Genomic DNA, 24,541 nt, shown 5'->3' on the forward strand with positions numbered 1-24,541 from the left:
AGGGCAGCACAAGTTTGAGGTGGGGACAACTTCGGTGTGGGGTCCATCCTTCGATATAAGGATTTTTTGCAGTCAGGGCCAGGGGCCCCTGGGCACATCCTTTTTCCATTTTCCCTGGGAAAGAGAACTCAGCAGTCCAGGTTCCTGATGTCAGTTTGTAGGGCTCCCTTGGGTGTATCAGGGCAGCACAAGTTTGAGGTGGGGACAACTTCGGTGTGGGGTCCATCCTTCGATATAAGGATTCTTTGCAGTGAGGCCCCAGCCCAGGGACAGGGGCCCCTGGGCACATCCTTTTTCCATTTTCCCTGGGAAAGAAACTCAGCAGTCCAGGTTCCTGATGTCAGTTTGTAGGGCTCCCTTGGGTCTATCAGGGCAGCACAAGTTTGAGGTGGGGACAAATTCGGTGTGGGGTCCATCCTTCGATATAAGGATTTTTTGCAGTCAGGGCCAGGGGCCCCTGGGCACATCCTTTTTCCATTTTCCCTGGGAAAGGAAACTCAGCAGTCCAGGTTGCTGATGTCAGTTTGTAGGGTTCCCTTGGGTCTATCAGGGCAGCACAAGTTTGAGGTGGGGACCACTTCGTGTGGGGTCCATCCTTCGATATAAGGATATTTTGCAGTCAGGGCCAGGGGCCCAGGGCCAGGGGGCCCCTGGGCACATCCTTTTTCCATTTTCCCTGGGAAAGAAAACTCAGCAGTCCAGGTTCCTGATGTCAGTTTGTAGGGCTCCCTTGGGTCTATCAGGGCAGCACAAGTTTGAGGTGGGGACAACTTCGGTGTGGGGTCCATCCTTCAATATAAGGATTTTATGCAGTCAGGGCCAGGGGCCCCTGGGCACATCCTTTTTCCATTTTCCCTGGGAAAGAAAACTCAGCAGTCCAGGTTCCTGATGTCAGTTTGTAGGGCTCCCTTGGGTCTATCAGGGCAGCACAAGTTTGAGGTGGGGACAACTTCGGTGTTGGGTCCATCCTTCGATATAAGGATTCTTTGCAGTGAGGCCCCAGCCCCGGGGCCAGGGGCCTCTGGGCATATCCTTTTTCCATTTTCCCTGGGAAAGAAAACTCAGCAGTCCAGGTTCCTGATGTCAGTTTGTAGGGTTCCCTTGGGTCTATCAGGGCAATGCAAGTTTGAGGTGGGGACATCTTCGGTGTGGGGTCCATCCTTCGATATAAGGATTTTTTGCAGTCAGGGCCAGGGGCCCCTGGGCACATCCTTTTTCCATTTTCCCTGGGAAAGAAAACTCAGCAGTCCAGGTTCCTGATGTCAGTTTGTAGGGCTCCCTTGGGTCTATCAGGGCAGCACAAGTTTGAGGTGGGGACAGCTTCGGTGTGGGGTCCATCCTTCGATATAAGGATTTTTTGCAGTCAGGGCCAGGGGCCCCTGGGCACATCCTTTTTCCATTTTCCCTGGGAAAGAAAACTCAGCAGTCCAGGTTCCTGATGTCAGTTTGTAGGGCTCCCTTGGGTCTATCAGGGCAGCACAAGTTTGAGGTGGGGACAACTTCGGTGTGGGGTCCATCCTTCGATATAAGGATTTTATGCAGTCAGGGCCAGGGGCCCCTGGGCACATCCTTTTTCCATTTTCCCTGGGAAAGAAAACTCAGCAGTCCAGGTTCCTGATGTCAGTTTGTAGGGCTCCCTTGGGTCTATCAGGGCAGCACAAGTTTGAGGTGGGGACAACTTCGGTGTGGGGTCCATCCTTCGATATAAGGATTTTATGCAGTCAGGGCCAGGGGCCCCTGGGCACATCCTTTTTCCATTTTCCCTGGGAAAGAAAACTCAGCAGTCCAGGTTCCTGATGTCAGTTTGTAGGGCTCCCTTGGGTCTATCAGGGCAGCACAAGTTTGAGGTGGGGACAACTTCGGTGTTGGGTCCATCCTTCGATATAAGGATTCTTTGCAGTGAGGCCCCAGCCCAGGGCCAGGGGCCCCTGGGCACATCCTTTTTCCATTTTCCCTGGGAAAGAAAACTCAGCAGTCCAGGTTCCTGATGTCAGTTTGTAGGGCTCCCTTGCGTCTATCAGGGCAGCACAAGTTTGAGGTGGGGACAACTTCGGTGTGGGGTCCATCCTTCGATATAAGGATTTTTTGCAGTCAGGGCCAGGGGCCCCTAGGCACAACCTTTTTCCATTTTCCCTGGGAAAGAAAACTCAGCAGTCCAGGTTCCTGATGTCAGTTTTTAGGGCTCCCTTGGGTCTATCAGGGCAGCACAAGTTTGAGGTGGGGACAACTTCGGTGTGGGGTCCATCCTTCGATATAAGGATTTTTTGTAGTGGGGCCCCAGCCCAGGGCCAGAGGCCCCTGGGCACATCCTTTTTCCATTTTCCCTGGGAAAGAAAACTCAGTAGTCCAGGTTCCTGATGTCAGTTTGTAGGGCTCCCTTGGGTCTATTAGGGCAGCAGAAGTTTGAGGTGGGGACAACTTCAGTGTGGGGTCCATCCTTCGATATAAGGATTTTTTGCAGTCAGAGCCAGAGGCCCCTGGGCACATCCTTTTTCCATTTTCCCTGGGAAAGAAAACTCATCAGTCCAGGTTGCTGATGTCAGTTTGTAGGGTTCCCTTGGGTCTATCAGGGCAGCACAAGTGTGAGGTGGGGACAACTTAGGTGTGGGGTCCATCCTTCGATATAAGGATTTTTTGTAGTGAGGCCCCAGCCCGCGGCCAGAGGCCCCTGGGCACATCCTTTTTCCATTTTCCCTGGGAAAGAAAACTCAGCAGTCCAGGTTCCTGATGTCAGTTTTTAGGGCTCCCTTGGGTGTATCAGGGCAGCACAAGTGTGAGGTGGGGACAACTTCGGTGTGGGGTCCATCCTTCGATATAAGGATTTTTTGCAGTCAGGGCCAGGGGCCCCTGGGCACATCCTTTTTCCATTTTCCCTGGGAAAGAAAACTCAGCAGTCCAGGTTCCTGATGTCAGTTTGTAGGGCTCCCTTGGGTCTATCAGGGCAGCACAAGTTTGAGGTGGGGACAACTTCGGTGTGGGGTCCATCCTTCGACATAAGGATTCTTTGCAGTGAGGCCCCAGCCCAGGTCCAGGGGCCCCTGGGCACATCCTTTTTCCATTTTCCCTGGGAAAGAAACTCAGCAGTCCAGGTTCCTGATGTCAGTTTGTAGGGCTCCCTTGGGTGTTTCAGGGCAGCCCAAGTTTGAGGTGGGGACAAATTCGGTGTGGGGTCCATCCTTCGATATAAGGATTTTTTGCAGTCAGGGCCAGGGGCCCCTGGGCACATCCTTTTTCCATTTTCCCTGGGAAAGAAAACTCAGCAGTCCAGGTTGCTGATGTCAGTTTGTAGGGCTCCCTTGGGTCTATCAGGGCAGCACAAGTTTGAGGTGGGGACAACTTCGGTGTGGGGTCCATCCTTCGATATAAGGATATTTTGCAGTCAGGGCCAGGGGTCCAGGGCCAGGGGGCCCCTGGGCACATCCTTTTTCCATTTTCCCTGGGAAAGAAAACTCAGCAGTCCAGGTTCCTGATGTCAGTTTGTAGGGCTCCCTTGGGTCTATCAGGGCAGCACAAGTTTGAGGTGGGGACAACTTCGGTGTGGGGTCCATCCTTCGATATAAGGATTTTATGCAGTCAGGCCCAGGGGCCCCTGGGCACATCCTTTTTCCATTTTCCCTGGGAAAGAAAACTCAGCAGTCCAGGTTCCTGATGTCAGTTTGTAGGGTTCCCTTGGGTCTATCAGGGCAGCACAAGTTTGAGGTGGGGACAACTTCGGTGTTGGGTCCATCCTTCGATATAAGGATTCTTTGCAGTGAGGTCCCAGCCCAGGGCCAGGGGACTCTGGGCACATCCTTTTTCCATTTTCCCTGGGAAAGAAAACTCAGCAGTCCAGGTTCCTGATGTCAGTTTTTAGGGTTCCCTTGGGTCTATCAGGGCAGCACAAGTTTGAGGTGGGGACAACTTCGGTGTGGGGTCCATCCTTCGATATAAGGATTTTTTGCAGTCAGGGCCAGGGGCCCCTGGGCACAACCTTTTTCCATTTTCCCTGGGAAAGAAAACTCAGCAGTCCAGGTTCCTGATGTCAGTTTGTAGGGCTCCCTTGGGTCTATCAGGGCAGCACAAGTTTGAGGTGGGGAGAAATTCGGTGTGGGGTCCATCCTTCGATATAAGGATTTTTTGCAGTCAGGGCCAGGGGCCCCTGGGCACATCCTTTTTCCATTTTCCCTGGGAAAGAAAACTGAGCAGTCCAGGTTCCTGATGTCAGTTTGTAGGGCTCCCTTGGGTCTATCAGGGCAGCACAAGTTTGAGGTGGGGACAACTTCGGTGTGGGGTCCATCCTTCGATATAAGGATTTTTTGCAGTCAGGGCCAGGGGCCCCTAGGCACAACCTTTTTCCATTTTCCCTGGGAAAGAAAACTCAGCAGTCCAGGTTCCTGATGTCAGTTTTTAGGGCTCCCTTGGGTGTATCAGGGCAGCACAAGTTTGAGGTGGGGACAACTTCGGTGTGGGGTCCATCCTTCGATATAAGGATTTTTTGCAGTCAGGGCCAGGGGCCCCTGGGCACATCCTTTTTCCATTTTCCCTGGGAAAGAAAACTCAGCAGTCCAGGTTCCTGATGTCAGTTTGTAGGGTTCCGTTGGGTCTATCAGGGCAGCACAAGTTTGAGGTGGGGACAACTTCGGTGTGGGTTCCATCCTTCCATATAAGGATTTTTTGCAGTCAGGGCCAGGGGCCCCTGGGCACATCCTTTTTCCATTTTCCCTGGGAAAGAAAACTCAGCAGTCCAGGTTCCTGATGTCAGTTTGTAGGGTTCCCTTGGGTCTATCAGGGCAGCACAAGTTTGAGGTGGGGACAACTTCGGTGTGGGGTCCATCCTTCGATATAAGGATTTTTTGCAATCAGGGCAAGGGGCCCCTGGGCACACCCTTTTATCATTTTCCCAGGGAAAGAAAACTCAGCAGTCCAGGTTCCTGATGTCAGTTTGTAGGGCTCCCTTGGGTCTATCAGGGCAGCACAAGTTTGAGGTGGGGACAACTTCGGTGTGGGGTCCATCCTTCGATATAAGGATTTTTTGCAGTCAGGGCCAGGGGCCCCTGGGCACATCCTTTTTCCATTTTCCCTGGGAAAGAAAACTCAGCAGTCCAGGTTCCTGATGTCAGTTTGTAGGGTTCCCTTGGGTTTATCAGGGCAGCACAAGTTTGAGGTGGGGACAACTTCGGTGTGGGGTCCATCCTTCGATATAAGGATTTTTTGCAGTCAGGGCCAGGGGCCCCTGGGCACATCCTTTTTCCATTTTCCCTGGGAAAGAGAACTCAGCAGTCCAGGTTCCTGATGTCAGTTTGTAGGGCTCCCTTGGGTCTATCAGGGCAGCACAAGTTTGAGGTGTGGAGAACATCGGTGTGGGGTCCATCCTTCGATATAAGGATTCTTTGCAGTGAGGCCCCAGCCCAGGGCCAGGGGCCCCTGGGCACATCCTTTTTCCATTTTCCCTGGGAAAGAAAACTCAGCAGTCCAGGTTGCTGATGTCAGTTTGTAGGGCTCCCTTGGGTCTATCAGGGCAGCACAAGTTTGAGGTGGGGACCACTTCGTGTGGGTTCCATCCTTCCATATAAGGATTTTTTGCAGTCAGGGCCAGGGGCCCCTGGGCACATCCTTTTTCCATTTTCCCTGGGAAAGAAAACTCAGCAGTCCAGGTTCCTGATGTCAGTTTGTAGGGTTCCCTTGGGTCTATCAGGGCAGCACAAGTTTGAGGTGGGGACAACTTCGGTGTGGGGTCCATCCTTCGATATAAGGATTTTTTGCAATCAGGGCCAGGGGCCCCTGGGCACATCCTTTTTCCATTTACCCTGGGAAAGAAAACTCAGCAGTCCAGGTTCCTGATGTCAGTTTGTAGGGCTCCCTTGGGTCTATCAGGGCAGCACAAGTTTGAGGTGGGGACAACTTCGGTGTGGGGTCCATCCTTCGATATAAGGATTTTTTGCAGTCAGGGACAGGGGCCCCTGGGCACATCCTTTTTCCATTTTCCCTGGGAAAGAAAACTCAGCAGTCCAGGTTCCTGATGTCAGTTTGTAGGGTTCCCTTGGGTCTATCAGGGCAGCACAAGTTTGAGGTGGGGACAACTTCGGTGTGGGGTCCATCCTTCGATATAAGGATTTTTTGCAGTCAGGGACAGGGGCCCCTGGGCACATCCTTTTTCCATTTTCCCTGGGAAAGAGAACTCAGCAGTCCAGGTTCCTGATGTCAGTTTGTAGGGCTCCCTTGGGTGTATCAGGGCAGCACAAGTTTGAGGTGGGGATAACTTCGGTGTGGGGTCCATCCTTCGATATAAGGATTCTTGGCAGTGAGGCCCCAGCCCAGGGCCAGGGGCCCCTGGGCACATCCTTTTTCCATTTTCCCTGGGAAAGAAACTCAGCAGTCCAGGTTCCTGATGTCAGTTTTTAGGGCTCCCTTGGGTGTATCAGGGCAGCCCAAGTTTGAGGTGGGGACAAATTCGGTGTGGGGTCCATCCTTCGATATAAGGATTTTTTGCAGTCAGGGCCAGGGGCCCCTGGGCACATCCTTTTTCCATTTTCCCTGGGAAAGGAAACTCAGCAGTCCAGGTTGCTGATGTCAGTTTGTAGGGTTCCCTTGGGTCTATCAGGGCAGCACAAGTTTGAGGTGGGGACCACTTCGTGTGGGGTCCATCCTTCGATATAAGGATATTTTGCAGTCAGGGCCAGGGGCCCAGGGCCAGGGGGCCCCTGGGCACATCCTTTTTCCATTTTCCCTGGGAAAGAAAACTCAGCAGTCCAGGTTCCTGATGTCAGTTTGTAGGGCTCCCTTGGGTCTATCAGGGCAGCACAAGTTTGAGGTGGGGACAACTTCGGTGTTGGGTCCATCCTTCGATATAAGGATTCTTTGCAGTGAGGTCCCAGCCCAGGGCCAGGGGCCTCTGGGCACATCCTTTTTCCATTTTCCCTGGGAAAGAAAACTCAGCAGTCCAGGTTCCTGATGTCAGTTTGTAGGGCTCCCTTGGGTCTATCAGGGCAGCACAAGTTTGAGGTGGGGACAACTTCGGTGTGGGGTCCATCCTTCGATATAAGGATTTTTTGCAGTCAGGGCCAGGGGCCCCTAGGCACAACCTTTTTCCATTTTCCCTGGGAAAGAAAACTCAGCAGTCCAGGTTCCTGATGTCAGTTTTTAGGGCTCCCTTGGGTCTATCAGGGCAGCACAAGTTTGAGGTGGGGACAACTTCGGTGTGGGGTCCATCCTTCGATATAAGGATTTTTTGCAGTCACGGCCAGGGGCCCCTGGGCACATCCTTTTTCCATTTTCCCTGGGAAAGAAAACTCAGCAGTCCAGGTTCCTGATGTCAGTTTGTAGGGCTCCCTTGGGTCTATCAGGGCAGCACAAGTTTGAGGTGGGCACAACTTCAGTGTGGGGTCCATCCTTCGATATAAGGATTTTTTGCAGTCAGAGCCAGAGGCCCCTGGGCACATCCTTTTTCCATTTTCCCTGGGAAAGAAAACTCAGCAGTCCAGGTTCCTGATGTCAGTTTGTAGGGTTCCCTTGGGTCTATCAGGGCAGCACAAGTGTGAGGTGGGGACAACTTCGGTGTGGGGTCCATCCTTCGATATAAGGATTTTTTGCAGTCAGGGCCAGGGGCCCCTGGGCACATCCTTTTTCCATTTTCCCTGGGAAAGAAAACTCAGCAGTCCAGGTTCCTGATGTCAGTTTGTAGGGCTCCCTTGGGTCTATCAGGGCAGCACAAGTTTGAGGTGGGGACAACTTCGGTGTGGGGTCCATCCTTCGACATAAGGATTCTTGGCAGTGAGGCCCCAGCCCAGGTCCAGGGGCCCCTGGGCACATCCTTTTTCCATTTTCCCTGGGAAAGAAACTCAGCAGTCCAGGTTCCTGATGTCAGTTTGTAGGGCTCCCTTGGGTGTATCAGGGCAGCCCAAGTTTGAGGTGGGGACAAATTCGGTGTGGGGTCCATCCTTCGATATAAGGATTTTTTGCAGTCAGGGCCAGGGGCCCCTGGGCACATCCTTTTTCCATTTTCCCTGGGAAAGAAAACTCAGCAGTCCAGGTTGCTGATGTCAGTTTGTAGGGCTCCCTTGGGTCTATCAGGGCAGCACAAGTTTGAGGTGGGGACAACTTCGGTGTGGGGTCCATCCTTCGATATAAGGATATTTTGCAGTCAGGGCCAGGGGTCCAGGGCCAGGGGGCCCCTGGGCACATCCTTTTTCCATTTTCCCTGGGAAAGAAAACTCAGCAGTCCAGGTTCCTGATGTCAGTTTGTAGGGCTCCCTTGGGTCTATCAGGGCAGCACAAGTTTGAGGTGGGGACAACTTCGGTGTGGGGTCCATCCTTCGATATAAGGATTTTATGCAGTCAGGGCCAGGGGCCCCTGGGCACATCCTTTTTCCATTTTCCCTGGGAAAGAAAACTCAGCAGTCCAGGTTCCTGATGTCAGTTTGTAGGGCTCCCTTGCGTCTATCAGGGCAGCACAAGTTTGAGGTGGGGACAACTTCGGTGTTGGGTCCATCCTTCGATATAAGGATTCTTTGCAGTGAGGTCCCAGCCCAGGGCCAGGGGACTCTGGGCACATCCTTTTTCCATTTTCCCTGGGAAAGAAAACTCAGCAGTCCAGGTTCCTGATGTCAGTTTGTAGGGTTCCCTTGGGTCTATCAGGGCAGCACAAGTTTGAGGTGGGGACAACTTCGGTGTGGGGTCCATCCTTCGATATAAGGATTTTTTGCAGTCAGGGCCAGGGGCCCCTGGGCACATCCTTTTTCCATTTTCCCTGGGAAAGAAAACTGAGCAGTCCAGGTTCCTGATGTCAGTTTGTAGGGCTCCCTTGGGTCTATCAGGGCAGCACAAGTTTGAGGTGGGGACAACTTCGCTGTGGGGTCCATCCTTCGATATAAGGATTCTTTGCAGTCAGGGCCAGGGGCCCCTGGGCACATCCTTTTTCCATTTTCCCTGGGAAAGAAAACTCAGCAGTCCAGGTTCCTGATGTCAGTTTGTAGGGCTCCCTTGGGTCTATCAGGGCAGCACAAGTTTGAGGTGGGGACAACTTCGGTGTGGGGTCCATCCTTCGATATAAGGATTTTATGCAGTCAGGGCCAGGGGCCCCTGGGCACATCCTTTTTCCATTTTCCCTGGGAAAGAAAACTCAGCAGTCCAGGTTCCTGATGTCAGTTTGTAGGGCTCCCTTGGGTCTATCAGGGCAGCACAAGTTTGAGGTGGGGACAACTTCGGTGTTGGGTCCATCCTTCGATATAAGGATTCTTTGAAGTGAGGCCCCAGCCCAGGGCCAGGGGCCCCTGGGCACATCCTTTTTCCATTTTCCCTGGGAAAGAAAACTCAGCAGTCCAGGTTCCTGATGTCAGTTTGTAGGGCTCCCTTGGGTCTATCAGGGCAGCACAAGTTTGAGGTGGGGACAACTTCGGTGTGGGGTCCATCCTTCGATATAAGGATTTTTTGCAGTCAGGGCCAGGGGCCCCTAGGCACAACCTTTTTCCATTTTCCCTGGGAAAGAAAACTCAGCAGTCCAGGTTCCTGATGTCAGTTTTTAGGGCTCCCTTGGGTCTATCAGGGCAGCACAAGTTTGAGGTGGGGACAACTTCGGTGTGGGGTCCATCCTTCGATATAAGGATTTTTTGCAGTCACGGCCAGGGGCCCCTGGGCACATCCTTTTTCCATTTTCCCTGGGAAAGAAAACTCAGCAGTCCAGGTTCCTGATGTCAGTTTGTAGGGCTCCCTTGGGTCTATCAGGGCAGCAGAAGTTTGAGGTGGGGACAACTTCAGTGTGGGGTCCATCCTTCGATATAAGGATTTTTTGCAGTCAGAGCCAGAGGCCCCTGGGCACATCCTTTTTCCATTTTCCCTGGGAAAGAAAACTCAGCAGTCCAGGTTCCTGATGTCAGTTTGTAGGGTTCCCTTGGGTCTATCAGGGCAGCACAAGTGTGAGGTGGGGACAACTTCGGTGTGGGGTCCATCCTTCGATATAAGGATTTTTTGTAGTGAGGCCCCAGCCCACGGCCAGAGGCCCCTGGGCACATCCTTTTTCCATTTTCCCTGGGAAAGAAAACTCAGCAGTCCAGGTTCCTGATGTCAGTTTGTAGGGCTCCCTTGGGTGTATCAGGGCAGCACAAGTGTGAGGTGGGGACAACTTCGGTGTGGGGTCCATCCTTCGATATAAGGATTTTTTGCAGTCAGGGCCAGGGGCCCCTGGGCACATCCTTTTTCCATTTTCCCTGGGAAAGAAAACTCAGCAGTCCAGGTTCCTGATGTCAGTTTGTAGGGCTCCCTTGGGTCTATCAGGGCAGCACAAGTTTGAGGTGGGGACAACTTCGGTGTGGGGTCCATCCTTCGACATAAGGATTCTTTGCAGTGAGGCCCCAGCCCAGGTCCAGGGGCCCCTGGGCACATCCTTTTTCCATTTTCCCTGGGAAAGAAACTCAGCAGTCCAGGTTCCTGATGTCAGTTTGTAGGGCTCCCTTGGGTGTATCAGGGCAGCCCAAGTTTGAGGTGGGGACAAATTCGGTGTGGGGTCCATCCTTCGATATAAGGATTTTTTGCAGTCAGGGCCAGGGGCCCCTGGGCACATCCTTTTTCCATTTTCCCTGGGAAAGAAAACTCAGCAGTCCAGGTTCCTGATGTCAGTTTGTAGGGCTCCCTTGGGTCTATCAGGGCAGCACAAGTTTGAGGTGGGGACAACTTCGGTGTGGGGTCCATCCTTCGATATAAGGATATTTTGCAGTCAGGGCCAGGGGTCCAGGGCCAGGGGGCCCCTGGGCACATCCTTTTTCCATTTTCCCTGGGAAAGAAAACTCAGCAGTCCAGGTTCCTGATGTCAGTTTGTAGGGCTCCCTTGGGTCTATCAGGGCAGCACAAGTTTGAGGTGGGGACAACTTCGGTGTGGGGTCCATCCTTCGATATAAGGATTTTATGCAGTCAGGGCCAGGGGCCCCTGGGCACATCCTTTTTCCATTTTCCCTGGGAAAGAAAACTCAGCAGTCCAGGTTCCTGATGTCAGTTTGTAGGGCTCCCTTGCGTCTATCAGGGCAGCACAAGTTTGAGGTGGGGACAACTTCGGTGTTGGGTCCATCCTTCGATATAAGGATTCTTTGCAGTGAGGTCCCAGCCCAGGGCCAGGGGACTCTGGGCACATCCTTTTTCCATTTTCCCTGGGAAAGAAAACTCAGCAGTCCAGGTTCCTGATGTCAGTTTGTAGGGTTCCCTTGGGTCTATCAGGGCAGCACAAGTTTGAGGTGGGGACAACTTCGGTGTGGGGTCCATCCTTCGATATAAGGATTTTTTGCAGTCAGGGCCAGGGGCCCCTGGGCACATCCTTTTTCCATTTTCCCTGGGAAAGAAAACTCAGCAGTCCAGGTTCCTGATGTCAGTTTGTAGGGCTCCCTTGGGTCTATCAGGGCAGCACAAGTTTGAGGTGGGGACAACTTCGGTGTGGGGTCCATCCTTCGATATAAGGATTTTTTGCAGTCAGGGCCAGGGGCCCCTGGGCACATCCTTTTTCCATTTTCCCTGGGAAAGAAAACTCAGCAGTCCAGGTTCCTGATGTCAGTTTGTAGGGCTCCCTTGGGTCTATCAGGGCAGCACAAGTTTGAGGTGGGGACATCTTCGGTGTGGGGTCCATCCTTCGATATAAGGATTTTTTGCAGTCAGGGCCAGGGGCCCCTGGGCACATCCTTTTTCCATTTTCCCTGGGAAAGAAAACTCAGCAGTCCAGGTTCCTGATGTCAGTTTGTAGGGCTCCCTTGGGTCTATCAGGGCAGCACAAGTTTGAGGTGGGGACAACTTCGGTGTTGGGTCCATCCTTCGATATAAGGATTCTTTGCAGTGAGGCCCCAGCCCAGGGCCAGGGGCCCCTGGGCACATCCTTTTTCCATTTTCCCTGGGAAAGAAAACTCAGCAGTCCAGGTTCCTGATGTCAGTTTGTAGGGCTCCCTTGGGTCTATCAGGGCAGCACAAGTTTGAGGTGGGGACAACTTCGGTGTGGGGTCCATCCTTCGATATAAGGATTTTTTGCAGTCAGGGCCAGGGGCCCCTAGGCACAACCTTTTTCCATTTTCCCTGGGAAAGAAAACTCAGCAGTCCAGGTTCCTGATGTCAGTTTTTAGGGCTCCCTTGGGTCTATCAGGGCAGCACAAGTTTGAGGTGGGGACAACTTCGGTGTGGGGTCCATCCTTCGATATAAGGATTTTTTGCAGTCACGGCCAGGGGCCCCTGGGCACATCCTTTTTCCATTTTCCCTGGGAAAGAAAACTCAGCAGTCCAGGTTCCTGATGTCAGTTTGTAGGGCTCCCTTGGGTGTATCAGGGCAGCACAAGTGTGAGGTGGGGACAACTTCGGTGTGGGGTCCATCCTTCGATATAAGGATATTTTGCAGTCAGGGCCAGGGGTCCAGGGCCAGGGGGCCCCTGGGCACATCCTTTTTCCATTTTCCCTGGGAAAGAAAACTCAGCAGTCCAGGTTCCTGATGTCAGTTTGTAGGGCTCCCTTGGGTCTATCAGGGCAGCACAAGTTTGAGGTGGGGACAACTTCGGTGTGGGGTCCATCCTTCGATATAAGGATTTTATGCAGTCAGGGCCAGGGGCCCCTGGGCACATCCTTTTTCCATTTTCCCTGGGAAAGAAAACTCAGCAGTCCAGGTTCCTGATGTCAGTTTGTAGGGCTCCCTTGCGTCTATCAGGGCAGCACAAGTTTGAGGTGGGGACAACTTCGGTGTTGGGTCCATCCTTCGATATAAGGATTCTTTGCAGTGAGGTCCCAGCCCAGGGCCAGGGGACTCTGGGCACATCCTTTTTCCATTTTCCCTGGGAAAGAAAACTCAGCAGTCCAGGTTCCTGATGTCAGTTTGTAGGGTTCCCTTGGGTCTATCAGGGCAGCACAAGTTTGAGGTGGGGACAACTTCGGTGTGGGGTCCATCCTTCGATATAAGGATTTTTTGCAGTCAGGGCCAGGGGCCCCTGGGCACATCCTTTTTCCATTTTCCCTGGGAAAGAAAACTGAGCAGTCCAGGTTCCTGATGTCAGTTTGTAGGGCTCCCTTGGGTCTATCAGGGCAGCACAAGTTTGAGGTGGGGACAAATTCGGTGTGGGGTCCATCCTTCGATATAAGGATTTTTTGCAGTCAGGGCCAGGGGCCCCTGGGCACATCCTTTTTCCATTTTCCCTGGGAAAGAAAACTGAGCAGTCCAGGTTCCTGATGTCAGTTTGTAGGGCTCCCTTGGGTCTATCAGGGCAGCACAAGTTTGAGGTGGGGACAACTTCGGTGTGGGGTCCATCCTTCGATATAAGGATTTTTTGCAGTCAGGGCCAGGGGCCCCTAGGCACAACCTTTTTCCATTTTCCCTGGGAAAGAAAACTCAGCAGTCCAGGTTCCTGATGTCAGTTTTTAGGGCTCCCTTGGGTGTATCAGGGCAGCACAAGTTTGAGGTGGGGACAACTTCGGTGTGGGGTCCATCCTTCGATATAAGGATTTTTGCAGTCAGGGCCAGGGGCCCCTGGGCACATCCTTTTTCCATTTTCCCTGGGAAAGAAAACTCAGCAGTCCAGGTTCCTGATGTCAGTTTGTAGGGTTCCGTTGGGTCTATCAGGGCAGCACAAGTTTGAGGTGGGGACAACTTCGGTGTGGGTTCCATCCTTCCATATAAGGATTTTTTGCAGTCAGGGCCAGGGGCCCCTGGGCACATCCTTTTTCCATTTTCCCTGGGAAAGAAAACTCAGCAGTCCAGGTTCCTGATGTCAGTTTGTAGGGTTCCCTTGGGTCTATCAGGGCAGCACAAGTTTGAGGTGGGGACAACTTCGGTGTGGGGTCCATCCTTCGATATAAGGATTTTTTGCAGTCAGGGCCATGGGCCCCTGGGCACACCCTTTTATCATTTTCCCAGGGAAAGAAAACTCAGCAGTCCAGGTTCCTGATGTCAGTTTGTAGGGCTCCCTTGGGTCTATCAGGGCAGCACAAGTTAGAGGTGGGGACAACTTCGGTGTGGGGTCCATCCTTCGATATAAGGATTTTTTGCAGTCAGGGCCAGGGGCCCCTGGGCACATCCTTTTTCCATTTTCCCTGGGAAAGAAAACTCAGCAGTCCAGGTTCCTGATGTCAGTTTGTAGGGCTCCCTTGGGTCTATCAGGGCAGCACAAGTTTGAGGTGGGGACAACTTCGGTGTTGGGTCCATCCTTCGATATAAGGATTCTTTGCAGTGAGGCCCCAGCCCAGGGCCAGGGGCCCCTGGGCACATCCTTTTTCCATTTTCCCTGGGAAAGAAAACTCAGCAGTCCAGGTTCCTGATGTCAGTTTGTAGGGCTCCCTTGCGTCTATCAGGGCAGCACAAGTTTGAGGTGGGGACAACTTCGGTGTGGGGTCCATCCTTCGATATAAGGATTTTTTGCAGTCAGGGCCAGGGGCCCCTAGGCACAACCTTTTTCCATTTTCCCTGGGAAAGAAAACTCAGCAGTCCAGGTTCCTGATGTCAGTTTGTAGGGCTCCCTTGGGTGTATCAGGGCAGCACAAGTGTGAGGTGGGGACAACTTCGGTGTGGGGTCCATCCTTCGATATAAGGATTTTTTGCAGTCAGGGCCAGGGGCCCCTGGGCACATCCTTTTTCCATTTTCCCTGGGAAAGAAAACTCAGCAGTCCAGGTTCCTGATGTCAGTTTGTAGGGCTCCCTTGGGTCTATCAGGGCAGCACAAGTTTGAGGTGTGGAGAACTTCGGTGTGGGGTCCATCCTTCGACATAAGGATTCTTGGCAGTGAGGCCCCAGCCCAGGTCCAGGGGCCCCTGGGCACATCCTTTTTCCATTTTCCCTGGGAAAGAAACTCAGCAGTCCAGGTTCCTGATGTCAGTTTGTAGGGCTCCCTTGGGTGTTTCAGGGCAGCCCAAGTTTGAGGTGGGGACAAATTCGGTGTGGGGTCCATCCTTCGATATAAGGATTTTTTGCAGTCAGGGCCAGGGGCCCCTGGGCACATCCTTTTTCCATTTTCCCTGGGAAAGAAAACTCAGCAGTCCAGGTTCCTGATGTCAGTTTGTAGGGCTCCCTTGGGTCTATCAGGGCAGCACAAGTTTGAGGTGGGGACAACTTCGGTGTGGGGTCCATCCTTCGATATAAGGATATTTTGCAGTCAGGGCCAGGGGTCCAGGGCCAGGGGGCCCCTGGGCACATCCTTTTTCCATTTTCCCTGGGAAAGAAAACTCAGCAGTCCAGGTTCCTGATGTCAGTTTGTAGGGCTCCCTTGGGTCTATCAGGGCAGCACAAGTTTGAGGTGGGGACAACTTCGGTGTGGGGTCCATCCTTCGATATAAGGATTTTATGCAGTCAGGGCCAGGGGCCCCTGGGCACATCCTTTTTCCATTTTCCCTGGGAAAGAAAACTCAGCAGTCCAGGTTCCTGATGTCAGTTTGTAGGGCTCCCTTGCGTCTATCAGGGCAGCACAAGTTTGAGGTGGGGACAACTTCGGTGTTGGGTCCATCCTTCGATATAAGGATTCTTTGCAGTGAGGTCCCAGCCCAGGGCCAGGGGACTCTGGGCACATCCTTTTTCCATTTTCCCTGGGAAAGAAAACTCAGCAGTCCAGGTTCCTGATGTCAGTTTGTAGGGTTCCCTTGGGTCTATCAGGGCAGCACAAGTTTGAGGTGGGGACAACTTCGGTGTGGGGTCCATCCTTCGATATAAGGATTTTTTGCAGTCAGGGCCAGGGGCCCCTGGGCACATCCTTTTTCCATTTTCCCTGGGAAAGAAAACTCAGCAGTCCAGGTTCCTGATGTCAGTTTGTAGGGTTCCCTTGGGTCTATCAGGGCAGCACAAGTTTGAGGTGGGGACAACTTCGGTGTGGGGTCCATCCTTCGATATAAGGATTCTTTGCAGTCAGGGCCAGGGGCCCCTGGGCACACCCTTTTATCATTTTCCCAGGGAAAGAAAACTCAGCAGTCCAGGTTCCTGATGTCAGTTTGTAGGGCTCCCTTGGGTCTATCAGGGCAGCACAAGTTTGAGGTGGGGACAACTTCGGTGTGGGGTCCATCCTTCGATATAAGGATTTTTTGCTGTCAGGGACAGGGGCCCAGGGCCAGGGGGCCCCTGGGCACATCCTTTTTCCATTTTCCCTGGGAAAGAAAACTCAGCAGTCCAGGTTCCTGATGTCAGTTTGTAGGGCTCCCTTGGGTCTATCAGGGCAGCACAAGTTTGAGGTGGGGACAACTTCGGTGTGGGGTCCATCCTTCGATATAAGGATTTTTTGCAGTCAGGGACAGGGGCCCCTGGGCACATCCTTTTTCCATTTTCCCTGGGAAAGAAAACTCAGCAGTCCAGGTTCCTGATGTCAGTTTGTAGGGTTCCCTTGGGTCTATCAGGGCAGCACAAGTTTGAGGTGGGGACAACTTCGGTGTGGGGTCCATCCTTCGATATAAGGATTTTTTGCAGTCAGGGCCAGGGGCCCCTGGGCACATCCTTTTTCCATTTTCCCTGGGAAAGAGAACTCAGCAGTCCAGGTTCCTGATGTCAGTTTGTAGGGCTCCCTTGGGTCTATCAGGGCAGCACAAGTTTGAGGTGGGGACAACTTCGGTGTGGGGTCCATCCTTCGATATAAGGATTTTTTGCAGTCAGGGCCAGGGGCCCCTGGGCACATCCTTTTTCCATTTTCCCTGGGAAAGAACACTCAGCAGTCCAGGTTGCTGATGTCAGTTTGTAGGGCTCCCTTGGGTCTATCAGGGCAGCACAAGTTTGAGGTGGGGACCACTTCGTGTGGGTTCCATCCTTCCATATAAGGATTTTTTGCAGTCAGGGCCAGGGGCCCCTGGGCACATCCTTTTTCCATTTTCCCTGGGAAAGAAAACTCAGCAGTCCAGGTTCCTGATGTCAGTTTGTAGGGTTCCCTTGGGTCTATCAGGGCAGCACAAGTTTGAGGTGGGGACAACTTCGGTGTGGGGTCCATCCTTCGATATAAGGATTTTTTGCAGTCAGGGCCAGGGGCCCCTGGGCACATCCTTTTTCCATTTTCCCTGGGAAAGAAAACTCAGCAGTCCAGGTTCCTGATGTCAGTTTGTAGGGCTCCCTTGGGTCTATCAGGGCAGCACAAGTTTGAGGTGGGGACAACTTCGGTGTGGGGTCCATCCTTCGATATAAGGATTTTTTGCAGTCAGGGCCAGGGGCCCCTGGGCACATCCTTTTTCCATTTTCCCTGGGAAAGAAAACTCAGCAGTCCAGGTTCCTGATGTCAGTTTGTAGGGCTCCCTTGGGTCTATCAGGGCAGCACAAGTTTGAGGTGTGGAGAACTTCGGTGTGGGGTCCATCCTTCGATATAAGGATTCTTTGCAGTGAGGCCCCAGCCAAGGTCCAGGGGCCCCTGGGCACATCCTTTTTCCATTTTCCCTGGGAAAGAAACTCAGCAGTCCAGGTTCCTGATGTCAGTTTGTAGGGCTCCCTTGGGTGTATCAGGGCAGCACAAGTTTGAGGTGGGGACAACTTCGGTGTGGGGTCCATCCTTCGATATAAGGATTTTTTGCAGTCAGGGCCAGGGGCCCCTGGGCACATCCTTTTTCCATTTTCCCTGGGAAAGAAAACTCAGCAGTCCAGGTTGCTGATGTCAGTTTGTAGGGCTCCCTTGGGTCTATCAGGGCAGCACAAGTTTGAGGTGGGGACAACTTCGGTGTGGGGTCCATCCTTCGATATAAGGATATTTTGCAGTCAGGGCCAGGGGCCCAGGGCCAGGGGGCCCCTGGGCACATCCTTTTTCCATTTTCCCTGGGAAAGAAAACTCAGCAGTCCAGGTTGCTGATGTCAGTTTGTAGGGCTCCCTTGGGTCTATCAGGGCAGCACAAGTTTGAGGTGGGGACAACTTCGGTGTGGGGTCCATCCTTCGATATAAGGATTTTATGCAGTCAGGGCCAGGGGCCCCTGGGCACATCCTTTTTCCATTTTCCCTGGGAAAGAAAACTCAGCAGTCCAGGTTCCTGATGTCAGTTTGTAGGGCTCCCTTGGGTCTATCAGGGCAGCACAAGTTTGAGGTGGGGACAACTTCGGTGTTGGGTCCATCCTTCGATATAAGGATTCTTTGCAGTGAGGCCCCAGCCAAGGTCCAGGGGCCCCTGGGCACATCCTTTTTCCATTTTCCCTGGGAAAGAAAACTGAGCAGTCCAGGTTCCTGATGTCAGTTTGTAGGGCTCCCTTGGGTCTATCAGGGCAGCACAAGTTTGAGGTGGGGACAACTTCGGTGTGGGGTCCATCCTTCGATATAAGGATTCTTTGCAGTGAGGCCCCAGCCAAGGTCCAGGGGCCCCTGGGCACATCCTTTTTCCATTTTCCCTGGGAAAGAAAACTGAGCAGTCCAGGTTCCTGATGTCAGTTTGTAGGGCTCCCTTGGGTCTATCAGGGCAGCACAAGTTTGAGGTGGGGACAACTTCGGTGTGGGGTCCATCCTTCGATATATGGATTTTTTGCTGTCAGGGCCAGGGGCCCCTAGGCACATCCTTTTTCCATTTTCCCTGGGAAAGAAAACTCAGCAGTCCAGGTTCCTGATGTCAGTTTGTAGGGCTCCCTTGGGTCTATCAGGGCAGCACAAGTTTGAGGTGGGGACAACTTCGGTGTGGGGTCCATCCTTCGATATAAGGATTTTATGCAGTCAGGGCCAGGGGCCCCTGGGCACATCCTTTTTCCATTTTCCCTGGGAAAGAAAACTCAGCAGTCCAGGTTCCTGATGTCAGTTTGTAGGGCTCCCTTGGGTCTATCAGGGCAGCACAAGTTTGAGGTGGGGACAACTTCGGTGTTGGGTCCATCCTTCGATATAAGGATTCTTTGCAGTGAGGCCCCAGCCAAGGTCCAGGGGCCCCTGGGCACATCCTTTTTCCATTTTCCCTGGGAAAGAAAACTGAGCAGTCCAGGTTCCTGATGTCAGTTTGTAGGGCTCCCTTGGGTCTATCAGGGCAGCACAAGTTTGAGGTGGGGACAACTTCGGTGTGGGGTCCATCCTTCGATATAAGGATTTTTTGCTGTCAGGGCCAGGGGCCCAGGGCCAGGGGGCCCCTGGGCACATCCTTTTTCCATTTTCCCTGGGAAAGAAAACTCAGCAGTCCAGGTTCCTGATGTCAGTTTGTAGGGCTCCCTTGGGTCTATCAGGGCAGCACAAGTTTGAGGTGGGGACAACTTCAGTGTGGGGTCCATCCTTCGATATAAGGATTTTTTGCAGTCAGAGCCAGAGGCCCCTGGGCACATCCTTTTTCCATTTTCCCTGGGAAAGAAAACTCAGCAGTCCAGGTTCCTGATGTCAGTTTGTAGGGTTCCCTTGGGTCTATCAGGGCAGCACAAGTGTGAGGTGGGGACAACTTCGGTGTGGGGTCCATCCTTCGATATAAGGATTTTTTGTAGTGAGGCCCCAGCCCACGGCCAGAGGCCCCTGGGCACATCCTTTTTCCATTTTCCCTGGGAAAGAAAACTCAGCAGTCCAGGTTCCTGATGTCAGTTTGTAGGGCTCCCTTGGGTGTATCAGGGCAGCACAAGTTTGAGGTGGGGACAACTTCGGTGTGGGGGTCCATCCTTCGATATAAGGATTTTTTGCAGTCAGGGCCAGGGGCCCCTGTGCACATCCTTTTTCCATTTTCCCTGGGAAAGAAAACTCAGCAGTCCAGGTTCCTGATGTCAGTTTGTAGGGCTCCCTTGGGTCTATCAGGGCAGCACAAGTTTGAGGTGTGGAGAATTTCGGTGTGGGGTCCATCCTTCGACATAAGGATTCTTTGCAGTGAGGCCCCAGCCCAGGTCCAGGGGCCCCTGGGCACATCCTTTTTCCATTTTCCCTGGGAAAGAAACTCAGCAGTCCAGGTTCCTGATGTCAGTTTGTAGGGCTCCCTTGGGTGTATCAGGGCAGCCCAAGTTTGAGGTGGGGACAAATTCGGTGTGGGGTCCATCCTTCGATATAAGGATATTTTGCAGTCAGGGACAGGGGCCCAGGGCCAGGGGGCCCCTGGGCACATCCTTTTTCCATTTTCCCTGGGAAAGAAAACTCAGCAGTCCAGGTTCCTGATGTCAGTTTGTAGGGCTCCCTTGGGTCTATCAGGGCAGCACAAGTTTGAGGTGGGGACAACTTCGGTGTGGGGTCCATCCTTCGATATAAGGATTTTATGCACTCAGGGCCAGGGGCCCCTGGGCACATCCTTTTTCCATTTTCCCTGGGAAAGAAAACTCAGCAGTCCAGGTTCCTGATGTCAGTTTGTAGGGCTCCCTTGGGTCTATCAGGGCAGCACAAGTTTGAGGTGGGGACAACTTCGGTGTTGGGTCCATCCTTTGATATAAGGATTCTTTGCAGTGAGGTCCCAGCCCAGGGCCAGGGGCCTCTGGGCACATCCTTTTTCCATTTTCCCTGGGAAAGAAAACTGAGCAGTCCAGGTTCCTGATGTCAGTTTGTAGGGTTCCCTTGGGTCTATCAGGGCAGCACAATTTTGAGGTGGGGATAACTTCGGTGTGGGGTCCATCCTTCGATATAAGGATTTTTTGCAGTCAGGGCCAGGGGCCCCTGGGCACATCCTTTTTCCATTTTCCCTGGGAAAGAAAACTGAGCAGTCCAGGTTCCTGATGTCAGTTTGTAGGGCTCCCTTGGGTCTATCAGGGCAGCACAAGTTTGAGGTGGGGACAAATTCGGTGTGGGGTCCATCCTTCGATATAAGGATTTTTTTCAGTCAGGGCCAGGGGCCCCTGGGCACATCCTTTTTCCATTTTCCCTGGGAAAGAAAACTCAGCAGTCCAGGTTCCTGATGTCAGTTTGTAGGGCTCCCTTGGGTCTATCAGGGCAGCACAAGTTAGAGGTGGGGACAACTTCGGTGTGGGGTCCATCCTTTGATATAAGGAATTTTTGCAGTCAGGGCCAGGGGCCCCTAGGCACAACCTTCTTCCATTTTCCCTGGGAAAGAAAACTCAGCAGTCCAGGTTCCTGATGTCAGTTTGTAGGGTTCCGTTGGGTCTATCAGTGTAGCACAAGTTTGAGGTGGGGACAACTTCGGTGTGGGTTCCATCCTTCCATATAAGGATTTTTTGCAGTCAGGGCCAGGGGCCCCTGGGCACACCCTTTTTCCATTTTCCCTGGGAAAGAAAACTCAGCAGTCCAGGTTCCTGATGTCAGTTTGTAGGGTTCCCTTGGGTCTATCAGGGCAGCACAAGTTTGAGGTGGGGACAACTTCGGTGTGGGGTCCATCCTTCGATATAAGGATTTTTTGCAGTCAGGGCCAGGGGCCCCTAGGCACAACCTTTTTCCATTTTCCCTGGGAAAGAAAACTCAGCAGTCCAGGTTCCTGATGTCAGTTTTTAGGGCTCCCTTGGGTGTATCAGGGCAGCACAAGTTTGAGGTGGGGACAACTTCGGTGTGGGGTCCATCCTTCGATACAAGGATTTTTTGCAGTCAGGGCCAGGGGCCCCTGGGCACATCCTTTTTCCATTTTCCCTGGGAAAGAAAACTCAGCAGTCCAGGTTCCTGATGTCAGTTTGTAGGGTTCCGTTGGGTCTATCAGGGCAGCACAAGTTTGAGGTGGGGACAACTTCGGTGTGGGTTCCATCCTTCCATATAAGGATTTTTTGCAATCAGGGCCAGGGGCCCCTGGGCACATCCTTTTATCATTTCCCCAGGGAAAGAAAACTCAGCAGTCCAGGTTCCTGATGTCAGTTTGTAGGGCTCCCTTGGGTCTATCAGGGCAGCACAAGTTTGAGGTGGGGACAACTTCGGTGTGGGGTCCATCCTTCGATATAAGGATTTTTTGCAGTCAGGGACAGGGGCCCCTGGGCACATCCTTTTTCCATTTTCCCTGGGAAAGAAAACTGAGCAGTCCAGGTTCCTGATGTCAGTTTGTAGGGCTCCCTTGGGTCTATCAGGGCAGCACAAGTTTGAGGTGGGGACAACTTCGGTGTGGGGTCCATCCTTCGATATAAGGATTTTTTGCTGTCAGGGCCAGGGGCCCAGGGCCAGGGGCCCCTGGGCACATCCTTTTTCCATTTTCCCTGGGAAAGAAAACTCAGCAGTCCAGGTTCCTGATGTCAGTTTGTAGGGCTCCCTTGGGTCTATCAGGGCAGCACAAGTTTGAGGTGGGGACAACTTCGGTGTGGGGTCCATCCTTCGATATAAGGATTTTTTGCAGTCAGGGACAGGGGCCCCTGGGCACATCCTTTTTCCAGTTTCCCTGGGAAAGAAAACTCAGCAGTCCAGGTTCCTGATGTCAGTTTGTAGGGTTCCCTTGGGTCTATCAGGGCAGCACAAGTTTGAGGTGGGGACAACTTCGGTGTGGGGTCCATCCTTCGATATTAGGATTTTTTGCAGTCAGGGCCAGGGGCCCCTGGGCACATCCTTTTTCCATTTTCCCTGGGAAAGAAAACTCAGCAGTCCAGGTTCCTGATGTCAGTTTGTAGGGCTCCCTTGGGTCTATCAGGGCAGCACAAGTTAGAGGTGGGGACAACTTCGGTGTGGGGTCCATCCTTCGATATAAGGATTTTTTGCTGTCAGGGCCAGGGGCCCAGGGCCAGGGGCCCCTGGGCACATCCTTTTTCCATTTTCCCTGGGAAAGAAACTCAGCAGTCCAGGTTCCTGATGTCAGTTTGTAGGGCTCCCTTGGGTCTATCAGGGCAGCACAAGTTTGAGGTGGGGACAAATTCGGTGTGGGGTCCATCCTTCGATATAAGGATTTTTTGCAGTCAGGGCCAGGGGCCCCTGGGCACATCCTTTTTCCATTTTCCCTGGGAAAGAACACTCAGCAGTCCAGGTTGCTGATGTCAGTTTGTAGGGCTCCCTTGGGTCTATCAGGGCAGCACAAGTTTGAGGTGGGGACAACTTCGTGTGGGGTCCATCCTTCGATATAAGAATATTTTGCAGTCAGGGCCAGGGGCCCAGGGCCAGGGGGCCCCTGGGCACATCCTTTTTCCATTTTCCCTGGGAAAGAAAACTCAGCAGTCCAGGTTCCTGATGTCAGTTTGTAGGGCTCCCTTGGGTCTATCAGGGCAGCACAAGTTTGAGGTGGGGACAACTTCGGTGTGGGGTCCATCCTTCGATATAAGGATTTTTTGCAGTCAGGGCCAGGGGCCCCTGGGCACAACCTTTTTCCATTTTCTCTGGGAAAGAAAACTCAGCAGTCCAGGTTCCTGATGTCAGTTTGTAGGGCTCCCTTGGGTGTATCAGGGCAGCACAAGTTTGAGGTGGGGACAACTTCGCTGTGGGGTCCATCCTTCGATATAAGGATTTTTTGCAGTCAGGGCCAGGGGCCCCTGGGCACACCGTTTTATCATTTTCCCTGGGAAAGAAAACTCAGCAGTCCAGGTTCCTGATGTCAGTTTGTAGGGCTCCCTTGGGTCTATCAGGGCAGCACAAGTTTGAGGTGGGGACAAATTCGGTGTGGTGTCCATCCTTCGATATAAGGATTCTTTGCAGAGAGGCTCCAGCCATGGGCCAGGGGCCCCTGGGCACATCCTTTTTACATTTTCCCTGGGAAAGAAACTCAGCAGTCCAGGTTCCTGATGTCAGTTTGTAGGGCTCCCTTGGGTGTATCAGGGCAGCACAAGTTTGAGGTGGGGACAAATTCGGTGTGGGGCCCATCCTTCAATATAAGGATTTTTTGCAGTCAGGGCCAGGGGCCCCTGGGCACACCCTTTGGCCATTTTCCCTGGGAAAGAAAACTCAGCAGTCCAGGTTCCTGATGTCAGTTTGTAGGGCTCCCTTGGGTCTATCAGGGCAGCACAAGTTTGAGGTGGGGACAACTTCGGTGTGGGGTCCATCCTTCGATGTAAGGATTTTTTGCAGTCAGGGCCAGGGGCCCCTGGGCACATCCTTTTTCCATTTTCCCTGGGAAAGAAAACTCAGCAGTCCAGGTTCCTGATGTCAGTTTGTAGGGCTCCCTTGGGTCTATCAGGGCAGCACAAGTTAGAGGTGGGGACATCTTCGGTGTGGTGTCCATCCTTCGATATAAGGATTCTTTGCAGAGAGGCTCCAGCCAAGGGCCAGGGGACCCTGGGCACATCCTTTTTCCATTTTCCCTGGGAAAGAAAACTCAGCAGTCCAGGTTCCTGATGTCAGTTTGTAGGGCTCCCTTGGGTGTATCAGGGCAGCACAAGTTTGAGGTGGGGACAAATTCGGTGTGGGGCCCATCCTTCGATATATGGATTTTTTGCAGTCAGGGCCAGGGGCCCCTGGGCGCAACCTTTTTCCATTTTGCCTGGGAAGGAAAACTCAGCAGTCCAGGTTCCTGATGTCAGTTTGTATGGCTCCCTTGGGTGTATCAGGGCAGCACAAGTGTGAGGTGGGGAAAACTTCGGTGTGGGGTCCATACTTATATATAAGGATTTTTTGTAGTGAGGCCCCAGCCCAGGGCCAGAGGCCCCTGGGCACATCCTTTTTCCATTTTCCCTGGGAAAGAAAACTCAGCAGTCCAGGTTCCTGATGTCAGTTTGTAGGGTTCCCTTGGGTCTATCAGGGCAGTACAAGTTTGAGGTGGGGACAACTTCGGTGTGGGGTCCATCCTTCGATATAAGGATTTTTTGCTGTCAGGGCCAGGGGCCCAGGGCCAGGGGCCCCTGGGCACGTCCTTTATCCATTTTCCCTGGGAAAGAAAACTCAGCAGTCCAGGTTCCTGATGTCAG

This window comes from Lonchura striata, chromosome 9 (genome assembly GCF_050655825.1).
Source record: "Lonchura striata isolate lonStrDom1 chromosome 9, ASM5065582v1, whole genome shotgun sequence".
Classification (NCBI taxonomy): domain Eukaryota; kingdom Metazoa; phylum Chordata; class Aves; order Passeriformes; family Estrildidae; genus Lonchura; species Lonchura striata.